At 36.4% G+C, this 27,677-nt stretch overlaps 1 pseudogene; it reads right to left on the reverse strand.

Moving 5' to 3' along the window:
• Positions 1-23,164: 23,164 nt before the first annotated feature.
• LOC128292672 (uncharacterized) lies at positions 23,165-26,009 on the reverse strand (annotated as a pseudogene).
• Positions 26,010-27,677: the final 1,668 nt, after the last annotated feature.

Raw genomic sequence — 27,677 nt, forward strand, 5'->3', positions numbered from 1 at the left:
CGGGCATATTGCGCGACCCACTCATTCATCATGGTGAAGAAGGCTTGTTTCGCCTTCATTTTGATTATTCGCGGATGACCGAGGCTCAACAGGCGGTGTCCCTTGCGCGGAGCAGCCGCTACACTTTCAACTTCATCCGCCAAGGGTCTCTATCCGGGTTCCATTGCTAATCAAAACAAAAATTTCAACCGTCGAAGTCATCACATTATTCAAGACTAACAATCTGCATGTATAGCTAGACTCACACGCGCTATGGTAGTCCTAGAACCGACTAAACCATAGCTCGATACCAATAAATGAAACACCCCATCCCGATACCGTCACGGAGTCGGACACGAGGGTTCTAAGACCAACTCTCATGTGTCACACAGACTATTTTTCACATTTCCAGCCTAGCTGGCAAACTGCGTCCCTGTCACCTTAAAAATCATATCTCGAGTTCCAGAACTCGAAAACCAGTTCCGTAAATTTTCCCTGAAACTAGACTCATAATTATATCTACACATTTAATTCTATAATTTTTGGTCAAGCAAATTAGTACAGTTTATTAGTTAAAGTTACCCATGTTACAGGGGTCGACTACACTGACCTTCGCGCATTACGACCTAGATATCTTCTCGTACAGAGCTTCAATGCTCATACCGTTTGTTTATAATGAAACTAGACTCAAAAGGGAATCTGCACATATAAGGAAAGACTTCTAATTCCTTTTGGATAATTTATGGTAAATTTTCAAAGTCGAGACAGGGGATCCAGAAACCATTCTGGCCCTGTCTCACGAGAACTTTAATATCTCTCAGTATACTGCTCATATGGTCGTTTTGTTTCATCCATATGAAAATAGATTCATCAAGGTTCAATTTCATAGTTTATTCACTATTTAATTCTACTTCTACTATTTTTAGTGATTTTTCCATCTCACCTCACTGCTGCTGGCAGCATCTGTTACTAAAGCAAACAATGACTATTTCATAATTCTTCCATGGCCAACTATTACATCATACATAATACAAACTATGGCCACCTTATCGAAATTAAGGTTTCTAAGGCTCGTGACTATAGGTTTTAGAATCACACTCAACCGACAACAGAGGCCATTTTCGCATGGCTTAAAGTTTACAACCCACAATTCAACAAAACAAAATAGCCTATACATGCCAAACGTTCTCCTAGTTCAACTACGACGACAATACCAAAGATTTCCATCCGGTGTGATGACTTCAACGACGGTTCCGAAACACATAAACGATCACGAGTCCAAGAGACCTAAAATGGGTGACAAGAAAACACCGAGTGAGTTTATAACTCAATAAGTCATAAGCATTCGACAACCACCCATTAATAAAGTTATCACAACATGAAACAATAAACGAAGCTAGGTACTCCATCCATATCGAAACTATACCATAATTCCTCGAACCTTTCGGTTCAATCTCATACCAAGTCATACATCCACATTTCAAATTCTATACAATAAGATATTTGAGGCATTTTCACACACCAACTCATTTTCACCACAATCATACAATTGCAATCATCACATAGATTTAAAGCTTACCAAGCTCAACCCGAGCATGAACATATTGCCTATTCGTCATGAGCTCAAGGTACTTACCCGATCCGCTGTCCGGATTAACTCGATAATGTCGCACACTCGAGTGCCAATTGTAATGCAAGAGCATATAGTGAATCCGCACACTTAGTGCTATATACATTCAGCTCGCACACTTAGTGCTATATAATCAAACTCGCACACTTAGTGCTGTACAATTTTAAACCAGACACTTAGTGCCAATCTTGTCACCGTGTCCATTTATACCCTTTTACTTAGTGCCGAGACCAATACCTTATGCATTTTGCTGCCTTTATACATTCAACAATGGCATCATTCCATACACATACATTTCCATTTACACATCAACTCATTTAAACACATTTGCATATATATATATTATGATCATTTAAATCAACACCAAATATATGCTTAATGACTTACCTTATATTGGATGAAACGATTTCCAATCGGCTACTCGATTATCTTTGCTTTGCCTTTGTTTGATTTTCCCCCTTTGATGTCTTGATCTAGAATAAATACATTTAGTAGTAAATTTTTATTCTAATGTACAACATCATGAATCAACTCAACCAATTATCTCTATCACCGAACTAAAATTAGCACCTTAACTTCATCTCATTACCCTTAAAGTCCGAATGCACACATACACAATTTATATACAAATTTCATCCTCACAATGTATATAATTCATTCGGCCATTCACCACTCACCTAACAAAACTTCATATCAAATTTCCATGACCGATCACACCTATACTTACATTCCATATAGCGAACATTACTTGTATATGTACCCATAAATTAAATGTGAGAATTTAGCAAAGTTACCTTTGAAAGACTCACCCAAACAACATGGAAATGTCCAGCTTTGGACAGCATTGAATTTTCAAATGAGACATGCATTAAACTTAACCGAATTTGTCATAAAATTTACAATATTGGACAGCATGTAAAAGCAAATTAAGGCAGCATAATAAGATAGTCACAATTGCACACGTCAACACATATTTGAGCAGCCATACCACACCATTTACTTCACCATTTAGCCACGGTTTCCAGGAGCAAATTAATCCACACTCACCAAACAAAACTATCAAAATCTTACATGCATGTCGCATGCAACAACAATCTCAAGCATCGCAACACTTAAAACCGAACAGCTTAGGAAGAAATATAAAATATTTGCAAAGAAGCGAATCAAAATTCCTCCAAGATGGAAATCACCTATTTGATTTGCTCCATTGTATTTCTCTATTATTGCTTCCTCTTCTTCTTCTAGTTACAACAATTGCAAAAGAAAGAAAACATGAACACTCCTTCTTCTTCTCAAGTCATGGTAATTGTAACAAAAATGAGAATGGATGAACAACAAGGATTTTTCTTTCTTCTTCCTCAACTCACGGCAATGGGGGACATTCACCATTCTCTTCTTTTTTTTATTTCTTTACTACTAGATTTCTTTTTATTGTTTCCTACATACATCACTAGCCTAACATGTTGGAAACATGTTTCCTTGCCCATCACTCTTGTCATGGTCATTATTAGCTAATATCAAAGGGAATTTGACATGCAAGTCCACCCTTTGATTACATGCACTAATAGGCCACTTACATTTGCCTAGCACATTTCTAAGTTTTCTCACATAAGTCCTAATCACAAAAATTCATCTACAATTAAGAAAAATCCAAACATGAAATTTTCACACATTCATATTCACATATTCTAGACAATAAATATTACGTTCCAACATTTCGGTGACTCGGTTTAGCGGTCCCGAAACCACTTCCCGACTAGGGTAAATTTTGGGCTGTCATAATCGTTATGACAAGTATGTGGTAATGATGTGAGTAAATTCTATGACATTTATTGCATAAGAAATTGACATGAGCATAACATGTTTGTAGATGTTTAAGAGCTCATTTATGCCATGTTGTATGTTATTGGATAAGTATGTGTGCATATGTTGTGAGGGTGACAAATGGCTTGAAAAATAGCCTTGTAATTGTCTACACAGGTAGACACACGGGCGTGTGTCTAGACCGTGTGCGACACACGGTCTGCCCTTATAGGCGTGTGTCATGGCCGTGTTTTAAAGTCAGTGTTGCACACGGGCTAAGGGCACTGGCGTGTCTCAAGCCACATGGGCGTGTGTGACTACACGATTTATATCCACACGGGCGTGTGGAGCCTTAAAGCATGAAATTTTTCAAGTTGTTCTTAAGTTCTTGGTTTAGTCCCGAACCGCCTCTAACGCATGTTTTGGGCCTCGAGAGCCTGTTTAAGGGACAAAATGTATGTGAAATGAAAATTTTTAAATTGATTGAAACTTTACGGCCCAATTTTTGTGTGATTGATTGAGTTTAAGTCAGGTAACACCTCGAACCCTGTCTGGCTTCAGATATGGGCAAAAGGTGTTACAGGTGCACCCCAAGGAGACATAATTTGTCTGATTAACCCTTTGTCTAGTAATTCTTGCGACTGTGTCTTTAATTCCTTTAACTCAGCTAGTGTCATTCTGTATGGTGTTACTAATATCGGAGCTGTTTTCGGAATTACATCAATTACAAATTCAACTTCATGATCAGGTGGTAAACCCAACAATTCCTTAAGAAACACATCAGTAAAGTCATTAACAATTAGTAACTGTTCTAACTTCAATTTAGAACCCGAGTATCAAGAATCTAAGCTAAAAATGCCTCATTACCTTTTTGCATTAATCTTTGAGCTGAAAAAGCTAAAATACTTCTAACAATTTATTTTGGATTCTCAGACTCAACAATAATCACCTCTCCTATTTGACAGTTCAAATCAATCCATTTTTCTCTACAATTTGCTATCGCATCATGCTTCGTCAACCAATCCATTTCGAAGATAACATCAAATTCCTGAAAGGGTAGCAACATCAAATCAACAGAGAATTCACAGCTTTTTATTTTTAGTGGGCAATCACGACACACTAAATTCACTATTGCACTTTTGCCTAATGGATTCGTGACTTGAACATCATAATCAGTTGGTTCAACAGACAATTCCTTTTCTTATGCTAATGCAATGCAAACATAAGAATGTGTAGACCCAGGGTCAATCAATGCATATCTGATAACATAAAAAGATAGAATATACCAGCAATTATGTCTGGAGCTATAGCTTCTTCCCTTGCTCGGATAGCATAAGTATGTGCCAGCGCTTTAGTCTCTAACCGAGTAGCCTTATCTCTCATATTTGAATGAGTAGCCCTAGTAGCACTGCTTTAACCTGATCGTTTACTTCTTTGGTAAGTGGCTATTTTTTTTTTCTTTTTATTTTCCTCCTCTTTTTGCAGCTGAGGACAGTCTCGAATAAAATGGTCAGTGGCCCCGCATTTGTAACAAGCTCCTACCTTACCTCTACATTCATTAGAGTGATTTTTCCCACAATATTTACATTTGGGCTTAGGAACATTTTGCGCACTACCCACACTAGCCGTAAGTCTAGTAGTTACCCCGTAATCTTGTTGAGTCACCTTATTCTTACTTGATCGTTCAGACATTGAAGTAGCTTGATTGAATTCCTCTCTAGAATTTTTAGCTAAAAATGCTGAAAATGATTTAGAGGAGCTTCTCTTATAGGATTCTTTATTTCATCTATCTCTTTTTATTTTTCTATTGTACACTTCTTCCATTTTTTAAGCACAATCTGATAAAACAACAAATTCTCTTATTTCAATTCCCACAATCTTCATTCTAATTTCATCATTTAGTCTTTCCTCAAATCGAATACATATTTCTTCTTCGGTTGGTATAATTTCTCGGGCATATCTACTAAGGTATACAAATTCCTTTTCATACTCAGCTACCGATCGATTACCTTGTCGCAAATCAAAGAATTTCCTCTTATTTTTGTCTAAATACCTCTAGCCAACATATTTCTTTTTAAATTCACTCTAAAAGAATTCCCAAGTGATTTTCTCTTTCGGCACCACGACCACTATATTCATCCACCAGTTATATGCTTCCTCTTTCAGCAAGGAAACAACACATCTAAAATAATCATATGGGGAACAAGCCATTTCTTCAAAAACTCTTACTGTATTCTGAAGCAAATATTCATCTTTGTCTGGATCATCATCTCACCCACCCTGGAATTCTTCAGCCCCAAATTTTCTGTGATTTTCTATAGGAGCACGCTTACTGGATTTAGTTATCGAAGGAGGTAGAGGTTCAACTGAAGGTACTTCGGGAGGAGGTTGCTGAGCCTGATTTCTTTCTTGCATAAATTTATTAAACCATTGGTTCATAAACCCATAGAACATATCTTTAAGTTCTTTTTTTGTCCCGTGCTCAGATGTCTGTACTCTACTATTAGCCTCATCGTGTTTAGCATGTTCAGATCTATCTGACATGTAACATCCCGAATTAGGGCCTAGTCAGAATAGTGGTTTCAGGACCACAAATCTGATGTTAAAATAATTATTTCATGATCATTATGAGGTCTAGGATATGAAAATAAGCATGTGTTAAAGTTTCATGAAGAAACTCTATGTGTAAGGTGTCCAATTGGAAATTAGGGACCAAATTGAATAAATTGTAAAACTTGGGTTCTAGAAGCAATTTGTATGAAATTGCTTTGGAATATTAATTAGAGGCCCTTAAAGAGTAATTTTCCCAATTTCTAAGTTTTTGGACAAAAATGGGCATGCATGGAAAATTTTGGAAGTTTAATAAAGAAGGGCATTTTGGTCATTTGGTAATAAACTAAATAAAAAAGGAAAAATCAAGCTAAAATCAGCTCATTTTCCTCTCCATGCTGCTGAAATTCTAAGGGTCTCCATAGCTAGGGTTTTCAACATTTTCAAGCTCAATAGTAAGTGCTTCCTAGCCCCGTTTTTGACGTTTTCTGTATTTTTGAGATCCTCGTAACATGCTCTCTCTATTTCTACCCATATTACAAGCTAGGGTTCATGTTCAAAAATTTACCCATGCATGAGATGTTTGAGCTTTGATGATTTATGAAAGGATATGAGAGTTTAAAGGATGGTAAACAACTTTTACTAAGTGGTTTTTCATGGAAATGGCTTAAAGGACTAAATTATAAAAGTTGTTGAAATCGGTAGGAAAATATAGAATGAAGGGAAAACATGGGCTGCTATGAGTGTGAAGGAATTTCATTTATTTCATTATACGAGCCTTAGGACTAAATTGTAAATATTGTGAAAGGTAGGGGCAAAATGGTCATTTTACTTAGGGTGAGTTTTAGGCCTAAAACGAATAATGTGATGTATTAATAATCTAATTTTATTGATATAGACCCCGAGGAAACAATTTCGGAGGTCGACTATGGAAAACGATAGGTTTCAGAATAACCAAGACACGAAATCGAAGTAATTACTAGGTAAGTTCGTATAACCCAAAGTAAACTCTTAATATACTTAAACATGCACATTCTTGAATTTATGAAAATTTAGATATTTATTGCATGATAATTCATGAAATGTGCTTGTGTAAAAGAAAGATGATAAATGTCCCGATTGAAATAGAAAAGTGCAATTTGATGGGTAAATTATGGCTTACATGACATGAGATCCTGCATATATTGCAGAAAAGGATTTAGCTCGAATGGGTAATCCGATGATCTCAAATAAAAAGGATCTAGCCCGGACAAGTGTTCCTTAAGTGATCGAGCCTCCCGAAGAACATGGTGCATTAACGATTTAGCCCAGACGGGTAATTCGATTGAGGACTGAATTTAGCCTGGACTGGCAGTTCAGATCTGAGCTGATGAGAGCAATTGTCGTTAAAAAGGGATTTAGCTTGGACTGGTAATCCTGACATTGCTCTATGAGTTACTACTATGGGAGATTTAGCCTGGATTGGTAATCCTATCGTAAGATATAAGGTTCACAAGAGTGCGTACTCGAGATGATCACTTGTATGGCTTGACGGTAAATGGCTATCCATCGAGGTTTTCCAAGAAATTCAATGGGATTAACATGCTAAAATAAAGAATGGAATATTGAATTGATGAGCTCATTTAAAGCTAATGACATGATGTATTGTTATGAGACTAACTTGATGATTGAGTGCATGTGATAGGGAAACTATTTCATGCTTGTTGGAATTATTGCTTAATATGGTTGTATGCTAATTAACCTGTAAGTTTACTTTCCAATTATCCGGACTTACTAAGCATATAAATGCTTACCCCCTTTCTCCTTTCCCTGTCTTACAGAGCTCGTGGACTAGTGAAGATTGGAAGACAGTTGGAGAATCAACACACTATTGACTGGTCCTACTTTGGTATATAGATACTTTCATTTTGTTTAATGGCATGTATAGGGTTTTTGGTTATTTTGTTATACGTGTCTTTTGGCTAGCCAATGTAAGGGTTTAAATGGTATACTTATTCTTTTGTATATGGCCATGAGATATAGTTCATATTGATGTAGGTTGTAAACCAACTAATGATGCATGTTTATGATTAAATGTTTCATGAGATACGATGATGATGAGGTTTATCATGAATGGATGTTTGAAATAGAACCTAATAATTTGAGAGTGGACATAACATACAATGGTATATAGTTATAATATGGCCTAAGCATAAAATGTGCTATGTTAATCCTTAATGCGAAAAGGATAATTTAGCATGTACTAAACTGAAGAAATGAGGTTAGCATGCAATGCGTTATGTCAAAGTTATTCAAGAGTATAATTAGGCCATGTTACATACCATTGATATCTTTAAGTGTGTATGGATGATAGAGGTGACCAAAGGCTTGGAAAATAGCCATGAAAAGTTCCACACAGGTAGACACACGGGCATGTGTCTAGGCCGTGTGTGACACACGGTCAGCCTCCATGGGCATGTTGCCTGGCTGTATGTCCCCTGCACCTAAAATTTTAGGTCAGTTTGCATGGTAGTAAACACATGGGCAGAGACACGGCCATGTGTCTCAACCGTATGGAGGGCACGACCTAACACACCGGCGTGTGCCTTGGCCATGTGCCTCAAAATGAATGATAACGTCATAAATAGAATGTCTGGGTTTTTAGACACAAGCGAAGACACGGGCGAAGACACGGGCGTGTCTAGGCAGTGTGAGAGACACGAGCGTGTGCTTGGCCGTGTGAAAACCCCTATAGGTTTGAAGTGAAAAATAAATCCAAATAATTCAACACAGGTGGGACGCACGAGTGTGTCCTTAAGCACACGGGTTTGTGCTTTGCCTCCACACGGGCATGTGAGGCATAACCATAGTAACTTTACTAAAATTTTCTATAGTTTTCGGTTTAGTCTCAGATCGCTTTTAATGTATGTTTTGGGCCTCTTAGGCTTATAATAGGGACACTATAATGTTGCTTGATTGGTTTTAAATTAGAATGAAATTTTATAAGCCGTATTTTCTGAAAGTGTTCGAGTGTATGTCTGGTAACGCCTTGTACCTTATCCCAGTCTCAGGTATGGTTAAGTGGTGTTACATTTGGTGGTGTTAGAGCTACGGTTTAGTTGATTCTCGGACTAACATAGCATGTATTAAGTATAGCTATGCATGCCATTTTACAAGTTATGATAGTGTGATACCTCCTGGCCATTTTTAATTGTATTTGAATGTAGTAAATGTCTTCCAATCAAGCACAAGATGAGTCCGAGGGAGCCGAGAGCCATGCTCCAGCTTCCGTTCAGTGATTTACTGCTAGTAGTAGTAGAAGGCGTATGTCTGAAGGCCGGGAAGAGGCAAGAGCTGCCTTCTTTAAGATGATGGATGAATGGTTTGGGGATTATTTGAGAAACCACTCCAATATACCACGACCTCTTCCGCCCCCTACTCGGCCTGAAGGGGAGGTACCACAATGTATGGCACCTACGAGAATTGGTAAAGCCTTAGTGGACAAACTTAGAAAATATGGGGCTGAAGAGTTTAGAGTTAAGGTTGATGATAATGTTGAACAAGCCGAGTTCTGGCTCGAGAACACTACGGGAGTTTTTGACGAGTTGTCATGTACTCCTGAGGAGTGTTTAAATTGTGCTGTATCTCTTCTAAAAGATACTACATACCATTGGTGGAAGACGGTATCCTCAGTGGTACCGAAGGAAGACATTACATGGGAGTTCTTCCAAGCTGAGTTTAAAAAGAAATACATAAGTCAAAGGTTTTTGGACTCAAAACGAAAGGAGTTCCTACAACTCAAACAAGGAAATAAAACTGTGTCTGAGTACGAAAGGGAATTTGTAAGGTTAACTCAGTATGCAACATAGTGGGTCCAATTAGAGACAGAAATGTGTAAACGCTTTGAGGAAGGCTTGAACGAGGAAATTAAATTGATGATCAGGATCTTTGAGATACGAGTATTTTCTGCATTAGCTGACCGAGCCAAGAAGGCCGAAGAGCTAAATAATGAAAGAAAGCAAGCTAAGAGAAAAGCTCAAGTTTCGAGTAAGAGGTCTAGTGGTAGAGCACACTCCTACCCCACAAAGAAGTCGAGAAGTCATCAAGAACGCTCCACTTCATCAGTAGGATATTCGGGTAGAGCAAGGAGCTCCAAGCAATATAACCCGAAGTTTTTTTCCCCTATGGTAACTAGTTTGGAAAGCGTAGATGATCAAAAGTCAAAGTGTAAAAGCTGCAACAAATTCCACTTTGGTGACTGCCGAATGAAGAGCAGTGCATGTTTTAGATGTAGGTCTCTTGACCATTTTCTCAGGGACTGCCCGGAGCCAGCTAATAAAGAGGTTGAATTAGCTCCACAGCCAAATGCTCCTATTTCTCAAGACAGACCTCCGAGATATCCGAAAGTACAAGTGGCAGTCGAACTACTGCCAAGGATACTACTGCTAAATCAGAGGCCCGAGCCCCGGTAAGAACTTATGCAATACGCACTCGAGAGGAAGCCTCTACTCCCGATGTCATCACGAGTATATTTTCTATTTATAATACTCGTGTCATTGCCTTAATTGATCCAGGATCAACCCATTCATACATTTGCATAAAATTGGTGTCTAGCATGGATATGTCTGTAAAGCCTACGGAATTGGTGATTAAGTTGTCAAACCCTTTAGGCAAGTCAGTCCTAGTTGATAAAGTCCGTAAGAATTGTCCATTGACGATTCAAGGTCATTGTTTTTCGGCTAACCTTATGTTATTGTCATTCGATGAGGTTGATGTAATACTTGGCATGGATTGTCTAGTTGTGCATGATGTGATTGTAAATTGTGGTAGCAAGTATATTGAATTCAAATGCTCAGATGGTGAAATTCTCTGGATTGATTCAAGCGAGTTGGATACTTCGCTGGTTGTGATTACCTCAATAAGGGCTCAAAGGTACATAAGAAAACGATATGAAGCCTACCTTGCTTTTATGTTGAATACTAAAGAATCTAAGTTGAAATTGGAATCGGTACCAATAGTATGCAAGTATCCGGATGTATTTTTAGAAAAACTACCTGGATTACCTCCCATTGGAGAGATAGAATTTGGTATTGAACTGGTGCCTGGGACAACTCCTATTTCTATTTCTCCGTATAGGATGGCACCAACCGAGCTGAAAGAGTTAAAAGCATAGTTGCAAGAACTGACGGATAAAGGTTTTACAAGACCAAGTTTTTCACCTTGGGGTGCTCCAGTATTATTTGTAAAGAAAGAAAAATGGTTCTATGAGGCTATGCATAGACTATCGACAACTCAACAAGGTAACCATTAAGAACACGTATCCGTTGCCAAGAATCAATGACTTGTTTGATCAATTGAAGAGAGCCACTGTGTTTTCTAAAATAGATCTGAGATCCGGCTACTATCAGTTGTGAGTAAAAGAGTCAAATGTACCTAAGACTGCTTTCAGGATGACGTATGGTCATTTCGAGTTCCTGGTCATGCCTTTTGGTCTAACGAATGCCCCAACTGCATTTATGGACTTAATGAATCAAAGTTTGTGTTTATTGATGATATCCTGATTTATTCCAAGGATGAGACTGAGCATGCGGAACATTTGAGAACGGTTTTACAGATCTTACGGGACAAACAGTTGTGTGTTAAATTTAGCAAGAGTGATTTTGGCTTCGAGAGGTTGGATTCCTCGGTCACATTGTGTCGGGTGATGGCATCCGAGTTGATCCAAATAAGATATCAACTATTGTTGAGTGGAAGCCACCGAAGACCGTAACCGAGGTTAGAAGCTTTTTAGGCTTAGCCGGTTACTATCGGCACTTCGTAAAAGGATTTTCGATAATTGCAACTCCTTTGACAAGGTTGCTGCAAAAAGATGTTAAATTTGAATGGTCAGAGAAGTGTCAACAAAGTTTCAAGAAATTGAAGATGTTGCTAATTGAAGCTCCAATTTTAGTACAACCTGAGCCGAGAAAGGAATTCATGGTCTATAGTGACGCGTCTTTAAGTGGACTGGGTTGCGTGCTTATGCAAGAGGGTAAAGTAATAGCATATGCTTCGAGGCAACTAAAGCCGCACGAGAAAAATTATCCAACATAGGACTTGGAGCTAGCTGCCATTGTATTTGCCTTGAAGATTTGGAGACACCATTTTTATGGTGAAACTTGCCATATATTCACAGATCACAAGAGTTTGATATATTTGATGACTAAAAAAGAATTAAATCTGAGACAACGGAGATGGTTAGAGTTGATTAAATATTATGAACTGATCATTGACTACCACCCGAGAAAGGCAAATGTAGTCGCAGATGCACTAAGCAGAAAATCTTTGTTTGCTTAGAGAGCCTTGAACACGCAGTTGGCCTTGTTAGATGATGGTTCGGTTTTGGCAGAGTTAAGAGCCAGACCAACGTTTCTACAACAAATTTGTGCAACTCAGATCAATGATAGTGACTTGTAGGCCAAGAGAGTACCATGTGAGACGGGCGTTGAATCAGATTTTTAGGTTGGCTTTAATGGTTGCTTGATGTTTTGAGATAGGGTTTGTGTACCTAAAGATGATGAGCTTATTCGGAAAATTTTGTAAGAGGCGCATGATAGCCGTTTATCTATTCATCCGGGAAATACCAAGATGTACAATGATTTGAAAAAAATGTACTGGTGGAATGGCATGAAAAGAGAATTCTCTAAATTTGTATCGAAATGCTTTCTATGTCAGCAAGTCAAGGCTGAACACCAAGTACCTTCAGGTTTGTTACAGCCTGTCATGGTTTCCGAATGGAAATGGAACAGGATTACTATGGATTTTGTGACATGATTGCTGTTAACGCTGAAGAAGAAAGATGTCATTTGGGTTATAATTGATAGACTAACGAAGTCGGCTCACTTTATTCTAGTGCGAACTGACTACTCACTTGACAAATTGGCCGACTTTTTTGTATCTGAGATTGTGAGATTACACGGGGTACTGTCATCGATTATTTTAGACAGGGACCCGAAATTCACTTTGAGATTTTGGAAGAAGTTGCAAGAAGCTTTGGGTACAAAGTTTAATTTTAGCATGGCTTTTCACCCATAGACTGATGGTCAGTCTGAGCGGACGATTCAGATTCTTGAGAACATGTTACGGTGTTGCGTCCTTGAATTTCAGGGTAGTTGTGAAAAATACTTACCTTTGGTAGAATTTGTCTACAACAACAGTTTCTAGACGAGTCTAAAAATGGCACCGTATGAGGCATTGTATGGCCGAAAGTGTTGGACACCGTTGTACTGGACAAAACTCAAAGAGCACCAGATTCATGGAGTTAATTTGATCAAGGAAACTAAAGAAAAGGTTAAAGTGATACGTGATTGTTTGAAAGCGGCATTGGATAGGCAAAAGTCAGATGCTGATTTGAGAAGAAAAGAGATTGAATTTCAAGTTGGTGACAAAGTGTTCTTGAAGGTATCTCCATGGAAAAAAGGTCTTGAGATTTGGTCGAAAAGGCAAACTGAGTCTAAGGTTTGTTGGACCCTACGAGATTAATGAGAAAGTTGGACCGTTGGCCTACCGTTTAGCATTGCCACCCGAATTGGAAAAGATTCATGATGTATTCCATGTATCCATGTTGCGACGATATCAATCAGACCCCTCCCATGTGATTTCACCTACGAAAGTTGAAATTAGACCGGACATGACTTATGGTGAAAAAACAATTAAGATTGTGGCTTGAGAAGTCAAACAATTAAGGACTAAGAATATAGCCTTGGTGAAAGTTTTATGGCAACGACGCGGAGTGGAAGAGGCTACATAGGAACTCGAAGAAACCATGAGAAGTCAATATCCGAACCTGTTTACTAGTAAGACTTTCGAGAACAAAAGTCCCTAAGGGGGGAGAAATGTAACATCCTGAATTAGGCCTAGTCGGAATAGTGGTTTCAGGACCACAAATCCGATGTTAAAATAATTATTTCATGATCATTATGAGGTCTAAGATATGAAAATAAGCATGTGTTAAAGTTTCATGAAGAAATTCTATGTGTAAGGTGTCCAATTGGAAATTAGGGACCAAATTGAATAAATTGCAAAACTTGGGTTCTAGATGCAATTTGTATGAAATTGCTTTGGAATATTAATTATAGGCCCTTAAAGAGTAATTTTCCCAATTTTTAAGTTTTTGGATAAAAATGGGCATGCATGGAAAATTTTGGAAGTTTAGTAAGGAAGGGCATTTTTGTCATTTGGTAATAAACTAAATAAAAAGGGAAAAATCAAGCTAAAATCAGCTCATTTTCCTCTCCATGCTGCTGAAATTCTAAGGGTCTCCATAGCTAGGGTTTTCAACATTTTCAAGCTCAATAGTAAGTACTCCCTAGCCCCGTTTTTAACGTTTTCTGTAATTTTGAGATTCTCGTAACATGCCCTCTCTATTTCTACCCATATTTCAAGCTAGGTTTCATGTTAAAAAATTTACCCATGCATGAGATTTTTGTGCTTTGATGATTTATGGAGGGATATGAGAGTTTAAAGGATGGTAAATAACTTTTACTAAGTGGTTTTTCATGGAAATGGCTTAAAGGACTAAATTGTAAAAGTTGTGGAAATGGGTAGGAAAATATAGAATGAAGGGAAAACATGGGTTGCTATGAGTGTGAATAACATTCGACTAGGCTTGGGTAGCCAAGGAATTACATGCATTTCATTATACAAGCGTTAGGACTAAATTGTAAATATTGTGAAAGGTTAGGGGCAAAATGGTCTAGGTAGCCAAGGAATTACATGCATTTCATTATACACATTTAAAGATATTTACAATATTTACATTAGAGTTCAAAGCATGAACAAAAATAAATTGAGTAGGAAAAAAATTGAACTGATTATACCCTATAAGCATTAGGGGTTTGATTATACCTTTTAGAGTTCAAAAAAATTCGAACTGAGTAGGAAAAAAGTATTCGAACTGATTATATACCCTATACTGCATTAGAGTTCAAAGCATGGACACTTTTATAAATAAGACATTAAGGGTTTGGTGTAACTAAGTTTTCCTAGAGACATTCAAAAACCTTTGCAGTTTAGGAGTACGAGTAGATTAATTTTCTTTTGGCTGTTTCATAAACTAGTTATTTTTCCTCTTGGAATCAATTTCGATCCAAGGGTTTATTTATTTTATCGAAGTATTCTAGTTTATATTTTCTTTGCATTCGCTTTATTTATTTATTTCAATCAAGCAATTTGCTACTTCGTTCCCCATTCGATATTAAATTCACAATTATTCAAATCTTGTTTCTCTTTCGAATCAATCATGTTCTTCACATGATTTGTTCAATTGAGATTGAGAGTATGAATAACACGAATGGCTAAGTCCCTTAGGGAAGATTTACGAGTGGATGGAGATGTGATTCATAGAGGATTTAGGGTTTCTCAAGAGAGTTAGTTGGTATAAATTACGTGTGCTTAAACCACTTGGATTGGCAACCCTTGGAAATTATCATACATTAGAAAAGGTCAAGAGATAAGTTGAACCGAGTAAATTGTAATTTATTCTGGTTGAGAAAGTAAGGTCGGGTGATAAACGAGTATCAGCTGATCGATTAGTTAATTAGAAGTCGGGAGGTAATAATTAGTTGATTGGTAGCTAATCCACCCTAAAACCCTAATTCGAAGTTAATTATAAACCCTAAAGTGAGTTAGTCTTCCTGATTGGTTTATTGATTTTTATCGTTTGTTTATTTTTCTTATTTATTTGTTATTGTTATTTAATTTATCTCATTACTCTATTTTATGGTTTATCATAATATAGGAATTAGTTACTACTACTTAGACTTATTATTGTAAAATGTTTTCATCATTTATTCCATCCTCTATTGGGTACGATCCTTGGAATATCACAAACCTTAGAAATTTGAAGGCTTGGAGAGTAAAATAGAAAAAGGATTCCTTTTGAAAAAAAAAAACCCAGAGAAGAATAAGAAGAAGAAAAGGAGGAGGAGGAGAAAAGATTTTACTTTTTAATTTAATTATTTAATTATTTTTAAATATTTCAATAAATTATAAAGAACATGTGGTAGATGATGTGTCTCAATTCAATTAGCTCAGGGTATTTTTTTAATGAGACTTAATCGTTAGACCAAAATTGGTTATGTAATCAAAGCTTTTTTCTATTTTTAGATAATAGAATTTTAATTTATCCAAAGGCAGCTTTACTGCTACAAATAATAGTGTCTTTCCAAAGAAAACAACAAAACATTCCTATATAGCTACAAATCAGCTAATCCCCAGTTTATAAAAAAATGAATATTAATAGTATCCCTTCTATTAATTAGTTTCCTTACCAATCTTGTTTGTACAATCTCTTTAATCTTGAACAAAATAGAAACTTTCTTAGAGGATGACTTGCCAAAAACTCTACCATTTGTTTATCTCATTATATATATATATATATAAGCATTCTAAGCAAACTTGGGTATAGCAACAATACGAGAATGGTATTTTAATTGTGAAATTGCTCATAACAGTTCTTGATTCTAAAATCCAACAACTCTGTCAATGTTTCAAAGCTGCAAAATCATCTATCAAATTTTCTTAGAATAGCCACATTCAAAAAAGATATGATCTCTAGTCTCATCAACCTTATTAGAAAACAAACATGTTACATCAACATTGAGCCTTTGATAGATAAATCTATCTCTAGTTGGAAGCCTTTTTAACACAAACATCCAAGCAATGATCGAGTGTTTAGGGATATACAAGGTGAACCAAATCAACGTGTGCTAAGTAACTTTGCTATTCATGACTCTAATGTCCTCCAAAATCTTTGAAGTAGTGATATTACCAACAGGCAGCCTAGCAACACTTTCCTTTAGCTTAAGAAATCTTTTCCAATTCTAGCTGCTTACAGAAGTACAAGTAGCATCCCAGTAGCTCATTCCTTTCAAAACGTATACTCTAATACATGTAATCCAAAGGGAGCCTTCTTTAGCAAGAATGTCCCTCATATTTTTTTAATATACAAGCCTTGCTATAGTTAAAGCCTTCTTCTTCCTTTGGTGAACAAATCAATCACCAACAAACTCTAGCACCAGTAGAGACAATCCTTCCCTTCCAAGAGAACCTGATAGACATTTGAGTGCTTTTAAATGGGCACAACTTTAGGCATTAAGAACTACTTACACCAAAAGGCACATATGCTAAAGATAACAGCTTTGATAAGTTGTAACCTACCAGCAGAGCTAAGATGTTTAGCTACCCATCCATTTAATTTTTCTTTGATTTTCTCCAAAAGGAGGCCACAATAATTGGTAGCTAATTTCCTACCTCATAAGCATGTTGGGACCTAGTGCCTTTAGTGTAGTGGTTTCGTCTATATGTACTTGTAAATTTTTTTGAACAAATTGGTGCATTGGGCATACGACTTCTACATGATGTAGCATCATTCACAACAATGGAATTCATAGCCTAATAAAGGTAGATGATATCCTTTCATTAATATTACATGATAGATGGAAAGTAACGTGCTCAAAGGTCATTTGTCTTAGTTATAAGTGATTTAATTAATATTTATTAATAATTGACTTTTCATGAAGGAAGGTGTAATTGATACCATGAGATAAAATAGGGTCATATTAGCAGAATAGATTTATCTTAAAGAGATTAAGGATATCGTATAAATGGAACACAGTTATGACAATATCATTGGTCGATCACTTATTGGGTAGCTTTTATAATGGCATATAATAAGGGGGAACTCAGTCATGAAGTCATTTCATTAAAGTATCATGACTGAATAATATTGTTATTAATAGGAAAAGAGTTAAAACTTAATTACAAATTATTTGAGCCCTAATTATACATGTCCAATCGATCTTTCCGCCAACTCGAGATAACTAGAAATGAATTGCATGTAGAAGCAATAATATGAAATGAATGAAAATGATGAGGTAAGAGAAATAGATCGCTACGCATACAAAGATAACTTAATAAGTTCTTCAAATTATTAATTAATTAATTAATTTAAATTAAATAATTTAAGTTTAAAGTGAGAATTAAATTAATTAGTCATTATAGATTTGTTAAATAAAGCAAATATATTTTCATCGTAGATTCTAATATAGTAAAGTTGCCATGACTTCAACAAATTAGAATTGGGTTAAGAAATTAATTTAATTAAGAAATTAATTTAGTTAATTAAATTGATTAAATTAATATTTTGGGAAATAGAAATAAATATTGAATTGGATAAATTTGAGTTTTGAATAAAAGTCCAAATAACACATATAATTGGATGAATACATGAAAGACCCAACTAGGCTACTGAAAAATATGAAGTTGGCCATTGAGTGCTAGGAAAGTGCCCAATTCCCTAGCACTAGAGCTATTTGAAGACAATTTTCATATTTGAAGTGTTTGCAATCTATTGAATGATATTTATGAGTTGTGCTGAGTATATGTATGATATTAGCCTATCAATAAAGATCATGTCACTTAGGGAAATATACATATTTTGGAGATTAGATCGAATCAGATGACCTATGTTAATCATTTGGATCATGGATATTTGATTTAATTGAAATTCTGATTGATTAGCTGTCAAGAGTACATGTTTACATTACTTGTTATTATTATATTGAATTCAACTTATAATGTCGTTGTTTTATAAGGATATGATAGGCCTTCTCTATGTTAGCAAGTGTCGAACAACTCTATATAATTGAGAGTCTTGTGTAGGTTAATTATCTAAAATTGAGAGCATTAAATTTGTTTAAGGAAGGAACCATATTTTGTGAGTGCATATTAATAGTAAGAACTGTGTGTTATGATTTTATTTGTTGAATTAATAGGGGTGAACTTAGTGGTAAGGGTTTTAGTCTTCAAAGATACGAGTGAAGAAATTCTCACCGGTATGTGATTGATTTAAGATCTCTATGTAAGAGTTTGAAGATAGTGGATACTTCTCATTGAGCTAGACTCCACAAACGTAGGGAAACTAAACTGCGTAAACAAACATTTTGTCCTCTATTTGTTTTATGTTTCACACTGTGTTGAAGGAGTTCTCACTCCCTTGTCACTCCTTCTAAAAACCGGTCTTGTTTTTAAATAACTATTTTGAGTTAATATACACCTTATGGAACACAAGGGGTGGCAAACCTTAGTGCATTATAGGGCATGATGCTGCCCCTTATACTTCTACTTAAGAGTAGAAGTTGTATTTTCTATTTAAATATTATTATTTAAATTAAGCCTTATTCGAACAAAACTATTGTACTAATTCTCTATAAATAGAAACTATGTGATGAATTATTTGCATTTTTAACATGCATTGTTATTCTATTTGTAACACCCCTTATCCGTGTCCGATGCCGGGACAGGATACAAGGCATTACCGAACTTAAACACAAACAAACATACAAAATCGAGCCATAAAATTTCATTCAAATAAAATTCACTCATACCTATGCAAATTGTCCCTTATATGGGCCTACAAGGCCCAAAACATACATTAGGAACGATTCGGGACTAAATCGTGAACTTTGAAATCATTTAGAAGACTTAGAAATTTTTTTCAAGGAAACAGACTTCGAAATTTTTTTCAAGAAAACCCTGTTTTCACACAGCCTGTGACACAAGCATGTCTGGTAGTCGTATGAGGCACACGGTAATCTCAAATAGAGATTAAAAGATTCGAGTAGCTTTATGTTTCTAATAGAGATAGGGGTAGCTGAACTGGTAATCTGAAATCAAAGCATAACAAAAATACCCTAGAAATTAAAAGATTCGAGTAGCTTTATGATTCTAATAGAGATAGGGGATCAATATTGTAGCAAAGTCCTTAGTGATTTAGAAGCTAGCATAAATTTAATGCCCTTATCGATCTGTCAGAAACTCAGATTCGGGGATCATAAAAGTACCACAATAACACTACAGTTTGCCAATAGATCCTTTATAACACCCTTAACCAATATTCGTTACCAGAACAAGGTTACAGAGCATTACAAAAGTTTACAGAACAATTATGATTAATTCATGTCATTTAATATTTATATCTGAAATTAATTATACTTTATTATGTAGTCCATTTAAATGGGACCTCAAGGCCTAAAATAGGCATTAGAAACAAATTTGGGACTAAACCAAAAACTCAAAAAACTTTTCGCGAAATTTCAAAATTTTTCCCAGGTGCAGGGGACACACGCCTGTGTGGCCAGGCCGTATAGCTCACACGGCTAGGAGACACGCCCATGTCTTAGGCCGTATTGTAACACCCCTAACCCGTATTCCATCGGAGGAATGGGGTTACGAGGCATTACTAAATAAGTATACAGTTCTGAATATTTCATCGCAATTCGAGTCATAAGCACATATATAGCATGCAAAAGTTTAACTATCATATTAACCAAAGTATATGTACCTTATACACAAGTAAGCTATAAGTAAAATTCAATTAAAAACATTATGGTCGAACACCACATGTACACACATTCTAGCATCAGTTTTGATATTCAACCATCTACTGCAACCATAAGTCATAATTTTTACATGACAAGCTCATGTTAACTCTAGCATGAATAATATCAATTATATACAAACGGCCGAGCCACAAATACTTTACAATTTACATAAATACTTAAATACACTTCTAAAACTATTTCAATGATTTTATACTATCATATCATGGGGGGTATTTATCAAATGATTTAAGCGATAATTCACTCAAAACCGAAATCAGACCTAAATAATATAGTCATCTCCATTACACAAATTTCTTACCTCAACACCAATCATCATCAAACATAATCACATATATCAAACCAAGAATGAAAACATCATAATAAAACACACATAAAACCGAGTCAATATATATATATATATATCAAGCCATTTTCGCATGGCTTTTAATACATAACCAAAATCAACACTTCAAAACATATGTTCCAGCCTATACATGCCATAATGTTCCCCTAAGATCAACTAAGAAAAGGAACCAAAACGTTGCAGGCTGATGTGATGACTTCGACAATGGTCCCGAAGACAAGAATTGGATCAAAGAAATCTAAATAAGAGACAAGTAAACGCACCAATGAGTATTCAACTCAGTAAGTAATAAGCAATATAATAGAGACCATTAACACGTAATAATATGCAAAATAATGAAAGAGTAACTATTTCATCCATACTGATCTATGCCACAATTATTTATATTATCGATTGAACCCCAAGCCAAATCTAGATATCCAATTAAATACCTAGAACAACCGAACAATTTAAATACTTTCTTCGAAGTATAAAACAATGATAAACTAGATGGTTCCATACATATATGTTTCATATCTAAAAAATTCAATTGTTTCGATAATAGTCCTTGCGCGCCATTCCTTCCCGGCATGCTATATATCCTCAGCCGTTTTCGCCCACATAACACTAATCGAAAGCGCACACATAGTGCTATGATAAACCGCACACATAGTGCATTGAAAATTCACTCATGTATTGATATTCAAGCCGGCACACATAGTGCCATTCGACTTCGCACACATAGTGCCATTCAAATCCGCACACTTAGTGCCAATATCGACTCATATGATAGGGAAATTTACTTAAATCAAATAGCATATACAACCACACCTATAAATACGTGTACCACTCCAAAAGAATACCAACATAGAAATCCTTTCATGATACATTAGTATTATTTAATTCTAAGTTAATCAACCTATGAATGCTTATGGACTTACCTTATGTCGGATGAAATGATTCCCAATCGACTACTCAATATTCTTTGCTTTGCCTTTGCTTGATTCCCCTCCTTTGGATTCTTGAGCTAGAATAAATAAATTTAATAGTTTAATTTACCTTGCAAGATATTCATAAATATATAAATTTAATGATTCCACTTCTTCTTACAACCCTCCTTGTTCCGAATATCAAAATCTCAACTGATGTTTATATTATATCTCAAAGCCGAATGTATTATCACAATCAAAATAACATTTGGTCATCATTTTTTCATTTAACACATAGTTTCACTTCATAAACATTTTGACCGTATACTTCTAAACTAGCAAAAGCTCCCCATTTATTCGTACTATCATTTAAATACTATCAAGTTCATATACTTCTAATTTCTTAAGTTCAACATCTTAATGGCCATTATAGCCATTCCCATAATCTAAATTTAAAAATCGGCAACGCACACATTCCAACTATCTTAGCCGAATACTCCTCAACACTTAGACTAAAGTATGCACATTAAACTTAATACAATTTTCATTATACCTTTCACTCCTAAAACATAATTTATAAATCTTACCCTTCCTTCCATGTTTCGGTCAATTACTCAAATTACCTTATAACATGAACATTTTTTTTTCAACTAATCTAGCATGACTCATTCGGCCTTAACAATGAACCACTTCTCATACAAGGACAAAATAAATCAAATAAACCTTCCATTTAAACCCCATATAGCCGAATACATAAGTATTATCCAATTACTAATTCAACAAATTTAACCCCATTCTATCGTCTATTTATTCAATAATACATGAAAACAACTACTAATTCTAGTACTTTGATACACGGCTTAGTGCCCAACCATCATAAAAGTTTGAATTTTTCTTAATATTGTCAAAATACATTTACAAATTAACTTAAACATATAAGAAGATTTAACTAACACTTCAAAACTTACCTCCTACTAGCAAGAAGTAGTGCCGAATTGCCTTAATGAGAATTTTCCTTTTTTTTTCCTTTTGTTTAGGTTTTTGGAGGAAGAAGAAGATGAACACACTCTCTCTCCTTGAATTTCTTCTTTATTCATCTATTTTTCTTATTAAATCATTTTATTTTGAATATTTTAATCATTTTCTAACCAAATATTATAATTAATTAAACTTAGTGGAGGGTCATCACCACTTGGCCGGCCACTTATTGAATTTTTGGGTATTTTGACATGCAAACCCAAGCTTTCACACTTTATAGTTATTTAGTCCTTACAATTTACCTATCATATTTTCTAAGTTTCTCAACTAAGTCCTTTCAAGAAAAATTCACATTCATAAGTCTAAATTAAAACATCAAATTTTCACACATGCACTAATACACATAGAGGATAGGTAACTAAATTTTAAATAAATTTTATGACTCGATTTTGTGGTCCCAAAACCACATTCCGACTAGGGTCGAATTAGGGCTGTCACAACTCTCCCTCACTTGAAAATTTTCGTCCCCGAAAATCTTACCAGTGAATAAATTTGGATAACGTTCTTTCATTGAATCCTCGAGCTCCCAAGTAGCTTCTTCGACCCCATGTTTATGCCACAGTATTTTCACTAATGAGATTTTCTTATTTCGTAGTTCTTTTACCTCACGGGCCAAAATATGACTGGTTCTTCTTCGTAACTCAAATCAGATTGAATTTCAACCTCTGATGGATTGGTTATGTGCGATGGATCAGATCTATAACGTCGAAGCATCGAAACATGAAAACCGTTGTGAATCTTTTCAAGTTCAGGGGGTAAAATTAATCTATATGCAACCGGCCCAATTCGTTCGGATATTTCATACGGTCCGATGAATCTCGGACTCAATTTACCCTTACGGCCAAATCTGAGTATTTTTTTTCCAAGGTGATACTTTAAGAAACACTTTGTCTCCAACCTAGTATTCGATGTCTTTTCTTTTTAAATCTGCATATGACTTCTGACGATCCGAAGCTGCTTTCAGACTTTCACGGATCACTTTTACTTTCTGTTCAGCATCTTTAATCAAATCAACCCCTAAGATTTTTCTTTCACCAAGCTCGGTCCAAAACAACGGTGTACGGCATTTACGACCATACAAAGCCTCGTAAGGTGCCATCTTAATGCTTGACTGGAAACTATTGTTGTAAGCAAATTCAATCAAAGGAAAATACCTTTCCCATGAACCACTAAACTCCAGAATGCAACATCTCAACATATCCTCGAGTATCTGAATTATCCGCTCGGACTGACCATCAGTCTGGGGATGAAAAGCGGAACTAAAATGCAGCTTGGTACCCAATGATTCTTGCAATTTCTTCCAAAATCGTGATGTGAATCTCGGGTCTCTATCCGACACAATAGAAATAGGGACTCCATGAAATCGAACAATTTGGGAGACATATAACTCTGCCAATTTATCGAGTGAGAAATCTGTGCGGACAGGAATAAAATGAGCAGATTTTGTCAATCGATCAACAATAACCTAGATTGAGTCTTTCTTACTCTGCGTCAATGGTAAACCAGATACAAAATCCATCGTAACTCGATCCCATTTCCATTTAGGTATCATGATAGGCTGAAGTAATCCCGAAGGCACTTGATGTTCCGCTTTCACTTGTTGACATATCAAACACTTTGATACAAAGTCAGAAATGTCTCTTTTCATACCAGGCCACCAAAATTGACGTTTCAGATCGTTGTACATTTTTGTACTACCTGGGTGAACTGACATTCGACTACTATGAGCCTCACTCAAAATCATCGAAATAAATTCTGAATTTCTTGGAACACATAATCGACTCTTGAACGTCAAGCAATCATTGTCGTCAATCTGAAACTCTGATTCCACATTTGAAACACATTCAGCTCGCTTAGCAACTAATTCATCGTCGACCTTCTGGGATTCAAGTATTTGATGAATCAATATGGTTTGGCCTTTAATTTAGCTACCAACACATAGTCGGATGAAACTGACAGATGAACATTCATCGCTCTCAAAGCAAACAGCGATTTACGACTTAAAGCATTGGCAACCACGTTAGCTTTTCCCGGGTGATAATCAATGACGAGCTCATAATCTTTCAACAACTCAAGCCAACGTCTTTGTCGCAGATTCAACTCTATTTGAGTCATCAAATATTTAAGGCTTTTGTGATCCGAATAAACATGACACCTCTCTCCAAATAAGTAGTGTCGCCATATTTTTAAAGCGAATACAATGGCCGCTAATTCAAGATCATGGGTCGGATAGTTTTTCTCATGAGTCTTTAATTGCCTCGACACGTAAGCTGCAACTCGACCTTCTTGCATCAACACACAACCCAGCCCAAGTAAGGATGCATCACTGTAAATAACAAACTCTTTACCAGATTCTGGCTGCACTAATATTGGAGCTTCTGTTAAACATGTTTTCAATCGGTCGAAACTTTTCTGACATCTTTCTGACCATTCAAACTTAACATCTTTTTGAAGTAGTTTCATCATCGGTGTGGCTATCATTGAGAAACCCTTTACAAACCGTCTGTAGTAACCGGCAAGTCCCAAAAAGCTCCTAACTTCAGTGATATTCCTCGGAGGCTCCAATCAATTATGGCTGAAATTTTGCTCGGATCAACTCGAATACCCGATGCGGATACCACATGTCCCAAAAAGCTAACTTCTCTCAACCAGAACTCGCATTTACTGAATTTTGCGTATAACTGCTTGTCCCGTAAAATTTGTAATACCAATTTCAGGTGCTCAGCATGTTCAGATTCATTGTGCGAATAAATCAAGATGTCATCAATAAACACCACCACAAATCGGTCCAAATATTGTCTAAATATTCGATTCATCAAATCCATAAATACTGCAGGGGCATTAGTAAGCCCAAACGGCATCACTAAAAAATCGTAGTGACCATATCTCGTTTTGAAAGCAGTTTTAGGTATATCCGAGTCCCGAACTCGCAACTAATAATAACCCGATCTCAAATCTATCTTTGAAAACACGGAGGCTCCCTTCAACTGATCAAACAAATCATCAATACGTGGTAATGGATATTTATTCTTTATTGTCATTTTATTCAATTAACGATAATCGATGCACATCCTCATAGTTACATCTTTCTTTTTCACGAATAATACTGGTGCACCCCAGGGTGAAAAACTCGGTCGAGCAAAACCTCTATCCGTCAACTCTTGCAACTGAGTTTTCAATTCCTTCAACTCCGTTGGTGCCATACGATACGGAGCTATCGAAATTGGTGTGGTACCCGGTACAAGTTCAATGCCAAACTCTACCTCCCGAACTGGTGGTAACCCTGGTAATTCTTCGGGAAAAACATCCGGATATTCACAAACCACTGGCACTGATTCAAACTTCTTTTCTGATTCTTTACTATCAAGTATGTATGCAAGATATGCTTAACACCTCTTTCTCACATACTTTTGAACCAACATCGAGGATATTATTTTTGCTAACAATTCGTTCAAATCAGTAGACTCAACTCAGATTATCTCATTATCTATACATCTCAAATCGATGGTCTTACTTTTTCAATTCACAACTGCATCATGTACGGTCAACCAATCCATACCCAGAATAACATCAAATTCATCAAACGGTAAAAGCATCAAGTCGGCCGGAAAACAGGAGCCTCGGATTATTAAGGGGCATTTCTTACACACTTTGTCAATGAGTACATATCGCCCCAAGGGATTCGACACTCGAATTACGAACTCAGTAGACTCAACAGGTAGAGTCTTACTGGATGCTAAAGTCTCACATACATATGAATGAGTAGAACCAGGGTCAATCAATGCAATCACGTTAGTATCAAAGAGAGTGAAAGTACCAGTGATAACATCAGGGGAAGATGCCTCCTCTCGTGCCCAGATGGCATAAGCTCTGGCAAGAGCACGAGTCTCAGATCGAACAGCAGTATCAGAAGTTCCTCTCTGACTACCACCCCTACCTCCTGTATTTCTCGGTGGTCTTCCTCTATTCATTGCGCCACTCGATCTTGTATCTTGCACCTTATTCTTTTCAACAGGTTCCGTACAATCTCAAATAAAATGATCCCGCGATCCGCATCTATAACAGGCCCTGTTAATAGACTTACCCCAACACTCACCTACATGTCGTCTTCCACATTGTGAACATTCGGGTTTTTCCTGCCGCTTGTTGCCAACACTAGCAATTGAGGTAGCTCGAGAGTCCGTTGATAGTCGCTCTCTAATAGAAATTCCTGCAGTCGTCTTCGATTTATTAGCATCATCTCTGAACCTTTTTGCAGTCGAGAAAGAAGTTTTACCCGCCAATCTTTTACGAAAGTCTCTAACTTCAGATTCAGCTTTCTTTTTCTCCTTTCCAAGCTCTTCAGCCTTGCAAGCTCATTCAACTAGTGTTACAAATTCCTTTATTTCTAAAATACCCACCAGTAGTTTTAAATCTTCATTCAATCCCTCTTCGAATCTTTTACACATACCGACTTCATCAGCTACACACTCCCGAGCATATCGACTGAGACTTACAAACTCACGTTCGTATTCAGATACCGTCAAATGACCTTGTTTGAGCTCCAAAAATTCTTTACGCTTTTGGTCAATAAATCGTTGACTAATATACTTCTTCTGAAACTCCACTTTGAAAGAACTCCCATAACCTGTTCCTTGAACAATAGAAATCGAGTTCTCCACCAATAGTAGGCCGAGTCCCGTAATAAGGATATAGCACACTTTAGACACTCTTCAGGTGTGCATGAAAGCTCTTCAAAAACACGAATGGTGTTATCAAGCCAAAACTCAGCCCTTTCGGCATCATCAGTAGCTGTGGCTCGGAATTCCTCGGCCCTGCGCTTCCTAATCAAATCTGCAGGAGGTTTACTCGGCCTCAAAGGATCAATAGTTGCTGGTATTATAGGAACCTGAGGCGGATTATTTAAATTTGGAAATGGTTGAGCAGCCGGGTTAGTCCGGGCATATTGTGTGACCCACTCGTTCATCATAGAAAAGAAGGTTTGTTTTGCCCCGTCATCTTGA

Source organism: Gossypium arboreum, chromosome 5 (genome assembly GCF_025698485.1).
Source record: "Gossypium arboreum isolate Shixiya-1 chromosome 5, ASM2569848v2, whole genome shotgun sequence".
NCBI lineage: Eukaryota > Viridiplantae > Streptophyta > Magnoliopsida > Malvales > Malvaceae > Gossypium > Gossypium arboreum.